The 12,687-nt window shown below is 46.3% G+C and overlaps 1 pseudogene; it reads left to right on the forward strand.

The window, feature by feature from the left end:
• Positions 1-8,446, forward strand: part of LOC132591585 (zinc finger protein 14-like) — a 61,854-nt pseudogene extending 53,408 nt beyond the window's left edge.
• Positions 8,447-12,687: the final 4,241 nt, after the last annotated feature.

Consider the following 12,687-nt stretch of genomic DNA (forward strand, 5'->3'; position numbering starts at 1 on the left):
GGGGAGGAACAGAAGCTCAGTCAATTGAGTATTTTTAATGCTTTTCTATACTTTTTGAGGTATGTTGTTGGTGGCATCTATCTGTCTCAGGAGACAATGTTCTGTCTGTCTCCAGGCACTGCAGTCATCTGCAAGGGATTCCCACATGGCACGGTTGATGTTGCCAGCCTTCATGCCCCATTTCCAGACGTCTTTGTAAGGTGGAGTTGGTCTGCCGCTGGGCCTGGTGCTTGAAGTACATCCTTGGGGAGCCTGCCATCTTCTATTCTGTGAACATCGTCAAAACAGGAGTGTGGACGTGCTGGGAATGTGGGCTTGGGAGAGCACACCTTTGTTTGAAACTCTGTCCTGCCAAGTGATACCCAAAGTCTTCCTGGCATGGCAGACGTGGAAGCTATTGAGGCATCACTCCTGAGGGTGATAAGTTGCCCATGACTCACTTGCATAAGGCAGTGTGCTCAACATGCACACTGGTGGACCTTCATCTTGGTATTGGAGCCCCTGTTGTGTGCATGTCAAAAAGAAGAGATTGGAGGCTTGCCTGGAGAATGACAAATCGAGTCCCCCCTAGCAAGAGGGCACGTTTTGTGGAGTGGCCTGGCAACCAGACCCTGTGTTGTGGGTGGGAACGTTTGGATGGCCACCACTCCCTATTGGAGGTCCCTCGATGCTGGGTGCAATTTGATCAATGGCATGCCAGCTAAATGCTATCGAGGGACCTCTATTTAAGCCCATGCACGTGTCCCTGAGCTTCCTCTTTTGGGCCAGTGCATCGGAACACCAGCATCGTGTCCGCTGTGAGCCGAAAGAGAGAGCGATCTTTCTATGACATTAACGGTGATCTGTTTCATTTTACTTATCTTTCGCGATTTAACCTTTTAATCCTTTAGTTTTCGTTAAATTTCCCCTCCTTTCCTTTCCCTCCCCGCTTCGCTTTCAAGGGGCCTTTGCCCCTCAGGGGCTTCAGCCCCTTCGAGGCGTTGGGCCTGCTGTCGCTTTAGCTGCTGGGTACATTGTGCAGTAAGATGTGAGCTGAGATTATAGCTCAGCAGTCGTCCTGTATCACGAGGGGCTTGTGACGTGTCATGTAAACAGGAAGTAGTACCTGTTGCTATTGTGTATCTGAAATATATGACACTGTCTGTAAGCAATCTGTCTGTTGCTATGCTGTTCGTCAGAGCTGCAGCATCATGGAGTTAAATACTCCTGGGTGAAGCTATCTTAAAATGTCAATAAATCTTACTTGTTTTAATGAACAAGGGAGTGAAAGTGATTTATTTCACGAGCACTGAAAGCTGGAAAGTTTCCGCTGCTACAAGCTGCAGTTTGAACTGTTATCTAAACTTCAGAAGAAAGAATTCCGAGACGTTTAGAAACGAGGTTTGACTTTCGTGATAGAAGCAGAAACTGCGCAACGGGAGCGCACTGGACAGTTATCTGCTACGCAGCTTGGACTTGGATGCAGGCAAATAGATGCCTGACAAGCGTGCTAAGCAAGCAGTTTTGTGTCTTCATTGTTTCTTTATCTGGCTATCTGGCTCCCTCCGCTTGGCCTCAAAGCGGAGATGAGCACCACACGCCATAGTTAAATTTGGCTGGACTTAACCATCCAGAGGTCCTTCACCTTTTACCTATATATAAACCCTGAATGCATTTCTATAGCATCCTCCACCCCTATTTGTGGATTGCTGTACACCAGGGATCCCCAAACATACCCAGCTTCGGGCCGGTGCCCACAGCACTGGAAATAAGAGCTAAAACTGGCCCCCGGGCCGTAGTTTGGGGATGCCTCCTGTACATCATCATCCCCTTCGATCAACCATGCAGTGGAAATAAGTGCTAAAACCGGAAGCCTGAGAGAGGGGAGCCTCTCCTCCCAGGTGGTCCAATGGTTTGATTTGGTATAATGCAGCGCCCCGCATCTCCAAGGCAACAGCTGACCTGAACCTTGTAGGTAGGGGGGGTGGAAGTGGACCCCCCTTTTCAGGTAGCAGATTCCTCACCAGGAGGGAGAAGCCAGAGCAGCCCCTCCGCACATTCCCCAGCCAGTGCACAGGATAGAGAGGACTCTCCAAAAGGCCACTTCTCTCTCGGTCCCCCGCTGTCAATGTCCTGCTGGGCTTCCCTCCCCCCACGTTGCTTCCATTCCTCCTTCAGCCCCCCAACTTCCACCTCCATCCACCCGAGTGCGCAGGGGCCTCCCAAGATCAGCAGGGAGGCGGGGTCTCTATCCAGGCCTCTCTCACGTCCTTTAACCCTTCCATGGACTCCCTCTCTTTCTCTCCCCACCGAAAGATACGAAAGGTGCACTTGCCGGAAACCCGGAGCGCCCCACGGATTCGTTGTGAGAGTAGCCATACCTTCCTGTGTTCGCCTGGGAAATGGAAGCAGAACTGGTGCGTCTACCTGACCTGCATTGCAGGATCCTGGTGCGAGTCAGGAGGGGGTCACACCCTCACAGCGGGGAGCCGAATAAGGGGTACAACTGCTCTGCCACTGAGCTGCACCCCTCCCCCCTCATTAGCAAAGCCCAAGTTCAAACACCAGTCCCTATTTTTAAAAAGCTCCCGTTGTTTGGGCCCAACTCCTGCCAACCTAGCAGTTCGAAAGCACACCAAAGTGCAAGTAGATAAATAGGTATCGCTCCAGCAGGAAGGTAAACAGCATTTCTGTGCGCTGCTCTGGTTTGCCAGAAGCGGCCTATTCATGCTGGCCACATGACCCAGAAGCTGTACGCCGGCTCCCTCGGCCAGTAAAGCGAGATAAGCGCCGCAACCCCAGAGTTGTTTGCGACTAGACCTAATGGTCAGGGGTCCCTTTACCTTTAATGACGACACTGGACTACCCATTAGGGTTGTCCTAAATTACTGTTCCAAGCCCCACAAATCCGGTCAACTTTGAAGGGCTGTTGTAACGGGGACACCCTATGCCACAGCCCTACCTCCCCCACGTTGTGTAAGGGGTGTGATAATGAACGCACCCCCCTCTCCCGGCAAGGGATTAAAAGAGGTAAAGGGGGAATATAAACTGCGCCACCTTCGTGCCCCATAGAACTTTTTCGGAGGTTTTTTGGGGGGGGTCCTCTTCCTCTGCCGTCCCCGGGGATCGAACCTGGGACCTTCTCAGGAAAGAAACAGGATGACGGAGCTGGATTGGAAGGAGGAGAATTTGTGTGTTCTGGGAGGGAGGCGTCACTCATTCCTCCCCATGGGTCAGTGAGCTCTGCTTCCTAGAGAGGCAAGGAGGTTTGGAGGGGGGAGGGGAGAGCCAAGGTTGGAGGGAAGAGGCCGCCATTCACATTCTCGGAAGAGGAGGAAGAAAAAGAGGTCCAAAATATATCTATATATTGTTTGCCGGGGGTGGGGGGAGAGAAGGGTGCCCTTTTTCTCCCCCTGAATCTGCAGCTGGGACGGGAAGGCAGGATTTGGGGCGAGGTGGGCGTGTGTGGAAGGAATATATGGGAGTGCTCCTCCTCCCCCTTCTTTCTGTGGATCAGGCGAGGGACGCGCCTCGCGTCAGTTGAGAGCACCCATCCCTTTATATTACAGGAAAGGAAATCGGAATAGAATAGCGAGCAAGGAAGGCGGGAAGGACTTTGCAGCGCCCCCCCCCCCCGGCGCTTCTGTGGGAATGAAATGGGAGGCCCACCAAGGGCTGAGACTTGAACCGAGGCCCCAGTTACGCGCCTCTTTCCGAGTTCTCCCTGGCAGGAATCCCTGGGGCGCTTTTGACTCCACGATCCTTTGTGTGGAGAATCAGAGAGAGGGAGTCCATGAAAGAGTTAAAGGAGGCCAGAGAGGCCTGGATAGAGACCCCCCCCCGTCTCCCTCCTCTCCTCCCTCCCTGCTCATCTGGCGAGGCCACTCTGGATGGAGAGGTGGGAGCGCTTGGGAGGAATATGGCAAGAAGGGTGAGCCGGCCAGGGGGGCCTCTGGGCAAAGGGGACCCTCAGGGGAGGAGGGCAGAGGAAGTTAGGGGGCTGAGGGAGGAAGGGAAGCATCCCTGGGGGAGGAATCGAAGCCACCTTGGAGAAAGAGAGAGAGACTTGGGGGCTGCCTGCCTTGATTTCTCCCTTCTGCCTAGGAATTTGCCATGACTTCAAGTCGACCAGGGAGAGATCCCTGCGCAGGAGGCCTGATCCACCCACCCTCTCCTCCCTTGAAGCTCAGTCCTTGCCCTGCCGTAAGTCCCAGATCAGCTGCTGCATCGGGCGCTGGGGGCTGTTATAGCGAGTCCAACCATTGGGGGGAAGAGGAAAGGGAGGAAGCCCACTTTAGTATTTCCACCCTTTGAGGCTTCTGTCTTGTCAACTACAGTCTCTCTCATATGGCTGTGTTTCTGTGGAGAAACATCGAAAGGGTTCCTACCCAGAGATAATTGTTCCTCACTCCTCTCCATTCCACCTGGTTTCCATTATTCACACTATATCAGTTCTCATGTCTGTGGGATTTAAGGGATTTCGAAGATTGTTATGGAAATGGGTGGGGTTCCTCTCTCTCCCCCCCAGCCTGTGTAATTATTATTACAGTTGTTTTTTTAATTGAATCTGTTAGTTGCTTTCTCTGTTGTTGTTTTCCATGGTTACACTCCAATGTCTTCTTTGTTATGTTTCCTGTATTTGAGAGAAGGTTGTTCTCAGGGCCTGCTCCACCATGAGGGAGACTGAGGCAGCCCCCTCAGGCAGCAGATGTAGAGAGGGGCAAGGAAGGGACTGAGCTGAGTCCCATTTGGCCTGCCCTGATTTAACCCTCTATCTTTTCATCCAGTGGAAGGTGCTGTCCCATTGCCAGTGTCCTAGACAAAATGCAGCAGCCTTGCGAAGTAAATGGTGCTGGATGATTTGGGAATGTGTGCAGTTGGACTGTATCAGGAAGATCTTGGAGATCATGGAAGAAGGAGGACATGAAATACAGATATTCAGCATTTTCAGAAGAGGGGGAAGAAGGGGAAAGTGTGTCCAACTAGACAAGAGCCCCATCATCCCTGACCATGGGCCACCCTTGCTTTGGCAGATGGTACTTTGTGTGCAACCTGCCAACCGAGCAGTTCGAAAGCACGAAGTGCAAGAGGCTTGACAGCCATCTGTCAGGAATGCTTTGATGGTGTTTCCTGCTTGGCAGGGGTTTGGACTGGATGGCCCTCGTGGTCTCTTCCAACTCTATGATTCTATGATTCTAAGTAGTTAAATAGGTACGCTCCGACGGGAAGGTAAACGGCGTTTCCATGTGCTGCTCTGGTTCTCCAAAAGTGGCTTTGTCATGCTGGCCACATGACCCAGAAGCTGTACGCCGGCCAATAAAGCGAGATGAGCGGCACAACTCCAGAGTCGTCCGCGACTGGACCAATGGTCAGGGATCCCTTTACCTCTACTTTTACTTTATGTGCAAAATGGGACTCTGGTGGCGCTGTGTGTTAAACCCCTGAGCCTAGGGGTTGCCAATCAGAAGGTCAGCAGTTCGAATCCCCATAACAGGGTGAGCTCCCGTTGCACGGTCTCTGCTCCTGCCAATGTAGCAGCTCGAAAGCACATCAAGGGGCAAAGTGCAAGAAGGGGAAAGTGTCTTCCAACTCTATGATTCTAAGTAGATAAATAGGTACCACTCCGGTGGGAAGGTAAACGGCATTTATGTGCGCTGCTCTGGTGTGCCAGAAGCGGCTAAGTCATGCTGGCCACATAACCCGGAAGCTGTACGCTGGCTCCCTTGGCCAGTAAAGCGAGATGAGCGGTGCAACCCCAGAGTCGTCCACAACTGGACCTAATGGTCAGGGGTCCCTTTACCTTTACTTTGTGTCCAACCACAACTGGAGGGTCAGAGATGCCTCACCTCAGAACAGAAGGTTCCTCTAGGGCAGCATTTCTCAACCTTGGATCCCCAGATGTTCTTGGACTGCAACTTCCATAAACACTGATCACTGGCCCTGGTGGCTAGGAATGATGGGAATTGTAGTCCCACAACATGTGGGGACCCAAGGTTGAGAAAGGCTGCTCCAGGGCTGTTATTTGGGAGTTGGTGAAACTGGATCTTAAGGGTTCTTGAGAAATTTCCCAGGGATTATGATTGGTATCTAGAACAATCTGTGGTTGTCAACAGCTTTACGACACCTATCAGCCAATCACCCATTCCCACCACCCTTCTGAGTAATACCCCTTCCCACCCTCCCATTATATATTAGTAATAATAATAATATAATAATAATTTATTATTTATACCCCGCCCATCTGGCCGGGTTCCCCCAGCCACTCTGGGCGGCTTCCAACAAAACACTAAAATACAGAAATCCATCAAACATTAAAAGCTTCCCTAAACAGGGTCTGGTGACTTCTGTTTCAGTGTGTCTGAAGAAGTGTGCATGCACACAGAAGCTCATACCAATGACAAACTTAGTTGGTCTCTAAGGAGCTACTGGAAGGAAGTTTTCTATTTTATTTTAATTTTTTTTATACCCTAACGCTATAAATCCAATGTGCCCACACTCAGCAGCGGTGGAGGATTATTGTGCAGAGGATGAAGAAGTTCATGATGAACTTAGGACCCTGATAAATAGTGGGCAGGTTCCCTTTCCTGTGGGAAACCACTTTTTATAAAAAGTAAACCCCACAGTTCAACCGTATTCTAAGATAATGCTGCTTCATTAACGTTGATTAAGGGTTAGGAAAGGCTGATGATGCATTACCATTATTTAACATTATTTCATTTGCCTTTCCTAAAAATTTGCAACATAGGGAGGGCAGGAGATAATGTACAAGATGTTTAAATAAGAGCAGGTGCTAATTGATATGTGTAATATTATTTTGTTCTCTTCCTAGAAAACAAATAGGATTTTCTCTCCGCCACCCCTGGTTGGAAAAAAAATTGGAGAAGGCTGTCAAAATTCTGGTGGGCCATGTCCAATGGGAATGATGAAGTATTTAATTACATGGAGTGTGAAGGGAGAGAGGATAAACCACTTGAAAGTATGGAGTGGGGAAAGAACTTCACTGACAGTGGAAAACTTAGAATTCATCAACGGACTCACACGGGGGAGAAACCATTTGAATGCATGGATTGTGGAAAGAGCTTCAATCAGAGTGGACACCTTAGAATTCATCAACGGAGTCACACCGGGGAGAAACCATTTAAATGCATGGAGTGTGGAAAGAGCTTCAGTCAGAGTGGACACCTGAATTTACATCATCAGATTCACATGGGGGAGAAACCATTTAAATGCATGGAGTGTGGAAAGAGCTTCAGTCAGAGTGGAGATCTTAGAAAACATCAACGGACTCACACGGGGGAGAAACCATTTAAATGCATGGAGTGTGGAAAGAGCTTCACTGACAGTGGAAAACTTAGAATTCATCAACGGACTCACACGGGGGAGAAACCATTTAAATGCATGGAGTGTGGAAAGAGCTTCAGTCAGAGTGGAAACCTTAGATTTCATCAACGGACTCACACGGGGGAGAAACCATTTAAATGCATGGACTGTGGAAAGTGCTTCAGTCAGAGTGGAAACCTTAGAATACATCAACGGACTCACACGGGGGAGAAAGCATTTCAATGCATGGAGTGTGGAAAGAGCTACAGTGAGAGTGGACACCTTAGATTTCATCAACGGACTCACACGGGGGAGAAACCATTTAAATGCATGGACTGTGGAAAGTGCTTCAGTCAGAGTGGACACCTTAGAATTCATCAACGGACTCACACGGGAGAGAAACCATTTCAATGCATGGAGTGTGGAAAGAGCTTCAGTCAGAGTGGACACCTTAGAATACATCAACGGACTCACACGGGGGAGAAAGCATTTAAATGCATGGAGTGTGGAAAGAGCTTCAGTCACAGTGGACACCTTAGAATCCATCAACGGAGTCACATGGGGTGAAACCATTTAAATGCATGGAGTGTGGAAAGAGCTTCAGTCAGAGTGGAGTTCTTACAAAACATCAACAAAATCATACTGTGGAGAAACAGTATAAGTCCTAGGGAAGTGGACAGAGGTTCAGTTGAAGTGGAAGTCTTACAAACCATCCAAAGACTGAGGGGTAAGAGCTGTTAGAGTGGAAACTACAAGCCATGAATTAACTCAAAGCTAAGAAATGGTTTAAATAGAAGGAGTGTAGATTCTGCTTTGGTTATTATGGAACACTTTTTAATGTGTAGAACCTCTTTCTCTCTGAGTTGACTCTTTCACATCAATAACAGGAAATCAGTCTTAAATGCATGCAGTGTATTTGAGCTTCTGTTGTTTGTATGTAACATTGTCTAGACATGTTTTTAAAGTAATGATGGTAACATTTCACAGTAGTAAGCATAATATAATATTTAATGTACTTTTTGATAGGGGGGAGTGTGTGAGTCTGGAGTGTTGCTTCTGAATGAGGATTAACTGAGAGTGAGCTGGTTTTGGCGTTTGGTGGAGGGAGTTGGAAATGTTTGTGTCTGGGAATGGAGAGTTGCACAAAGTGGAGCTGAGACTGGTGGTGTTGCTTTGGAAGCAGAGTTAGATTAGTATTATAGGAACAGCAGCATAACTCCCACTGTTATAATTGCAATAATGGAACCATGAAGACACAGAAAGACTGAAAGCACCTACTTATATGCCCAAGGTAATCTTGAAACCCTCATCTATTATTTTGATTTATAGATATAGTGTGCATAGATATATTTGGTGATAGGAAAAATAAAATGGGTATTTAGTGGCATAACGAGGAAAGGCTCTGTTCCCAACTGCATGTCTTGCATGAGGAAGGAAGAGGTCACAGGGAAGAAGGGGCCCTACGAGAGCATCTCAAAGAAATGTGCCGGTCCCCCGGGGCACGGTGACACAAGTGCGTGTAGAAGGCTATCCCCAAAATGACACAGGGGAGAAACAATATGGATGAGTATAATGTGGAAGGAGGTTCAGGCAAGTCTGAAACCGAGAGTGCTAGGGGTCAATTTCCTCCATATCCACCAGTTGCCCCAAGGCAGGAGCCACCTCTGGGCACTCAGGATGGAAAGCCTCCCTCCACCTTTGAAACTGGACATGCTCCTAGGGTAGTGGTGCTGAACCTTTTAGAGACCAAGTACCCAAACTGCAATGCAAAACCCACTTGTTTATCACAAAGCGCCAACGCGGCAATTCTACCTGTATATCTATTTTTCCCTTGTTTGTTTCACATTTCTTCTTTATGACTACTGTTTTAATAAATAATCCTTCATAAAAGTTCTTGCATTACATTCTTCATTAATCTTTCCATTGATATGTAATGTTATGGTATAACTTAGTGCTTTTTTTTCTTTAAAAAAAACAAAAACGTTTAGGGGGTACTCAAATTTTGACTCAATAAAATCACCACCGGGGGAGGGGATCAATACAGTTCAAATTGGGAAAAATAAATACAGTGGTATGTCAGTTTTCGAACAGCTTAGTTCTCAAACTACTTGGAACCTAAATAAAAAAATTCCTTCCAGTAGCACTTTCGAGACCAACTAAGTTTGTCATTGGTCTGAGCTTTCGTGTGCATGCACACTTCTTCAGATACACTGAAACAGAAGTCACCAGAGCCTTATATATAGTGAGAGGGTGGGGAGGGGTATTACTCAGAAGGGTGGTGGGAATGGGTGATTGGCTGATAGGTGTGGTAAACCTGTTGATGACTGTTAACGTCTGCGGTTGGTATTACAGGAAAAAGCAATGGGTGAGATGGCTAGAATGAGATAAGAATCCAATATCTCTATTCAGACCAGGTCTCTCCGTGGTTTTAAGTTTGGTAATAAGTTGCAATTCAGCAACTTCTCTTTCCAGTCTATTTCTGAAATTCTTTTGTAATAAGACAGCTACTTTGAGATCTTGTATAGAATGTCCTGGGAGATTGAAGTGCTCTCCTACTGGTTTCTCTGTCTTGTGATTCCTGATGTCAGGATGTTCAGTGTATCTGAAGAAGTGTGCATGCACATGAAAGCTCATACCAATGACAAACTTAGTTGGTCTCTAAGGTGCTACTGGAAGGAATTTCTTTATTTTGTTTCGACTACGTCAGACCAACACGGCTACCTACCTGTACCTAGTACTTGGAACCTGAACACTTCGAACTCAGAAATGAGTGTTCCAGTTTTGGAACTTTCTTCAGAAGTTGAACGTGCTCTGTTCTGTGTATAACTTTGGTTTTGAGTGCCACAATTCTGTTTTCCGGGCCGGGCAGCAAGCAAGCACCCTAGGGATGTTACCCCCATCGAAAGTGCTCCTGAACAGGCTGCCTTCAGCTCCCCCAACCCACAAGGCTGGCTTCATCTCTGCCCTGCAAAAAGTATCTTGCAATGCAACCATTGGGAGGAGTTCCCACCCTCCCATCAGCCCTTTCCCCACTCTTCTGATCAGAAGAAGGAACGGGCAGGGCCGGTGCTAGGGTTTTTTGCACCCTTGGCGAGATCACCTTCTGGCGCCCCCCCCCAAGCCAATCATATTTCAAACACAGATGTTTGAACACAGAATGAAAAGCACAGAATTTGAAATTGTTGGTTTATTTTTTAAAAATTGTGAAAACAAGTCATAAAACAATTTCTGATTTATTTTCTCAAACAGAACACAGTTTTAGCAGCATATATTATAATTAATAATAATAATGGCTTAAAATATAGGAATATGTAACTTGGACATCTCTCTTTTCCACCCTCCTGAGGGGAGGAAAAACTTCATTCAAATATGTCCTGAATTGAGAGACAGTATGTTAGTTATGACTAATAATAATAATAATAATAATAATAATAATAATAATAGTGGCTAATGAATATAGTATATAAAATAGAAGCCTGTTTCCCCCTCTCATGAGATGAGCTTCCTTCAAATGTGCCCTAAATACACAGCATGTATGTGTCTGTTATAATTATTACTACAGATGCACACAAGAGCAGCTAATAAATAGGAATATATTAAATAGAAACCTATCTTCCCCCTCCTGAGGGGAGTAAAGCTTCCTTCAATCATGTATGTAAGTGTGTCTGCTGTGATTATTATTAGACACACACATTACTAATAATGTTCATATAGAAATATTTATACTTTGCTTTCCCCCAAGGGAAGCTTCCTTTAAATGCATCCTAAATAGGGAGGCAGTGTATATATAAAGAAAAGCTATTTTTTTAAAAATGATAATCCTAAAATGCAATTATTTGTGAGGGGTGGCATTACATTCGCCGCATACCATGTACGTATCTGTTGTTCTGAATAAAAATAGGCACAGGGAAACCTGCAAAGGGGGTGGCTTTACATTCGCCACATACTTTATACATACCGTATATACGTGAGTATAAGCCGACCCGAATATAAGCCGAGGCACCTAATTTTACCTCAAAAAACTGGGAAAACTTACTGACCTGAGTGCAGCTACTGGTACTGCACTGTCAGTGTCAACTTTGGGTATTTTCACACCTGAGGTTTTTCTTACTTTTAATTGTTTTATAGCCTGCTTTTCAGCTTCAAAACAAGCTCCTCAATGTGAGAAACAAAAAAGTTAAGAACTACTGTACTTATACAAAAATAAATTACCTAAAACAAAAATCATAAACAAAAAATTTTAGAGAAGCAAATCTATACATGCACTGGTAGTCATTAAAGTACCACAAGACTGTGGCTTTCATGAACCATTTCATCAGCTGCATGGCAAGCTGTTATGAGAGGCAGATATAAGAAAAAACAAAATAAGGGGTGCTACCGGTATTACAAATTCAGACTGGAAAGACTAGTAATGCAAGATGTACGGTAAGTGTTACTTTGCAGGGCACAACTTCAATTCAAGATCCACATTTTCCAAAAAAGTTATCTGAGTGGTCTCTGAATTCCTGCATTGCAGGGGGTTGGACTAGATGTCTGCAGGGCCCCTTCCAACTCTATGATTCTATAGTCGTGCCATCTATGATTCTGTGTCATTGACTGAACCTGGGACTTTCTGTGTACAAAGCATGTGTTCTACCACTGAGTTGTAAACCTCCCCCCTTTTATTTTTAAAATCCTGTTGCATTAATACTGTCACAGCTGTGTAAAGCAGCCTTTGTCAACCTGGTGCCCTCCAAGGGACTTTGAATCAGCACCAACCAGCAAGAGATTTATTGTATTGAAGTATGTATTGAAGGGGGAGAGAGCTGATATTGCAGCTATAGAACAGAAGCAAGCAAAAAAGGAGGGTGAATGAAAGAACAGTGCTCAAGAATGTGAGGGGTAGGTTTATATTGTAGCAGAGCAGAAAGAAGAACTGATTCAAGCACCAGTTCTGACATGGAGGGGGGAGGGGGACAAGCAAAGTCTCTCTCTCTGTGTGTGTGTGTGAGAGAGAGAGAGAGAGTGGCAAAGGGGGGCGGAGAGAAGAAGGATGCAATGAGGATGGGGGGGATAGAAGAAAAGGAGGACCAAGTTTGAGAGGGAAACACCGTGAGGGGGGGGGAGTGAGGCGAAAACTGAAAATCCTAAAAGGAATTTGGGGGGAGGAGGAGTGGGGAAAGAGAGAGAAGCATGGGGAAAGGGGGGGGGAGAAAATAAAAGAGAAAAGTCACTATCAGGTTTGGATTGGAAAACAGCCTTGCATCCTGTCGAATACACTTCAAATGGTAGATCTTGTTAAAGGAAACCACTTTTTAAATCATTCAAACAAAAGGTCAGAACACTCCAACATTTAATTGTTATTTCCTCCGTCCTGTCATCAAAAGGGGACAGGGAAAAGGACCTTAT

This window comes from Zootoca vivipara, chromosome 2 (assembly GCF_963506605.1).
Source record: "Zootoca vivipara chromosome 2, rZooViv1.1, whole genome shotgun sequence".
Taxonomy (NCBI): Eukaryota; Metazoa; Chordata; class Lepidosauria; order Squamata; family Lacertidae; genus Zootoca; species Zootoca vivipara.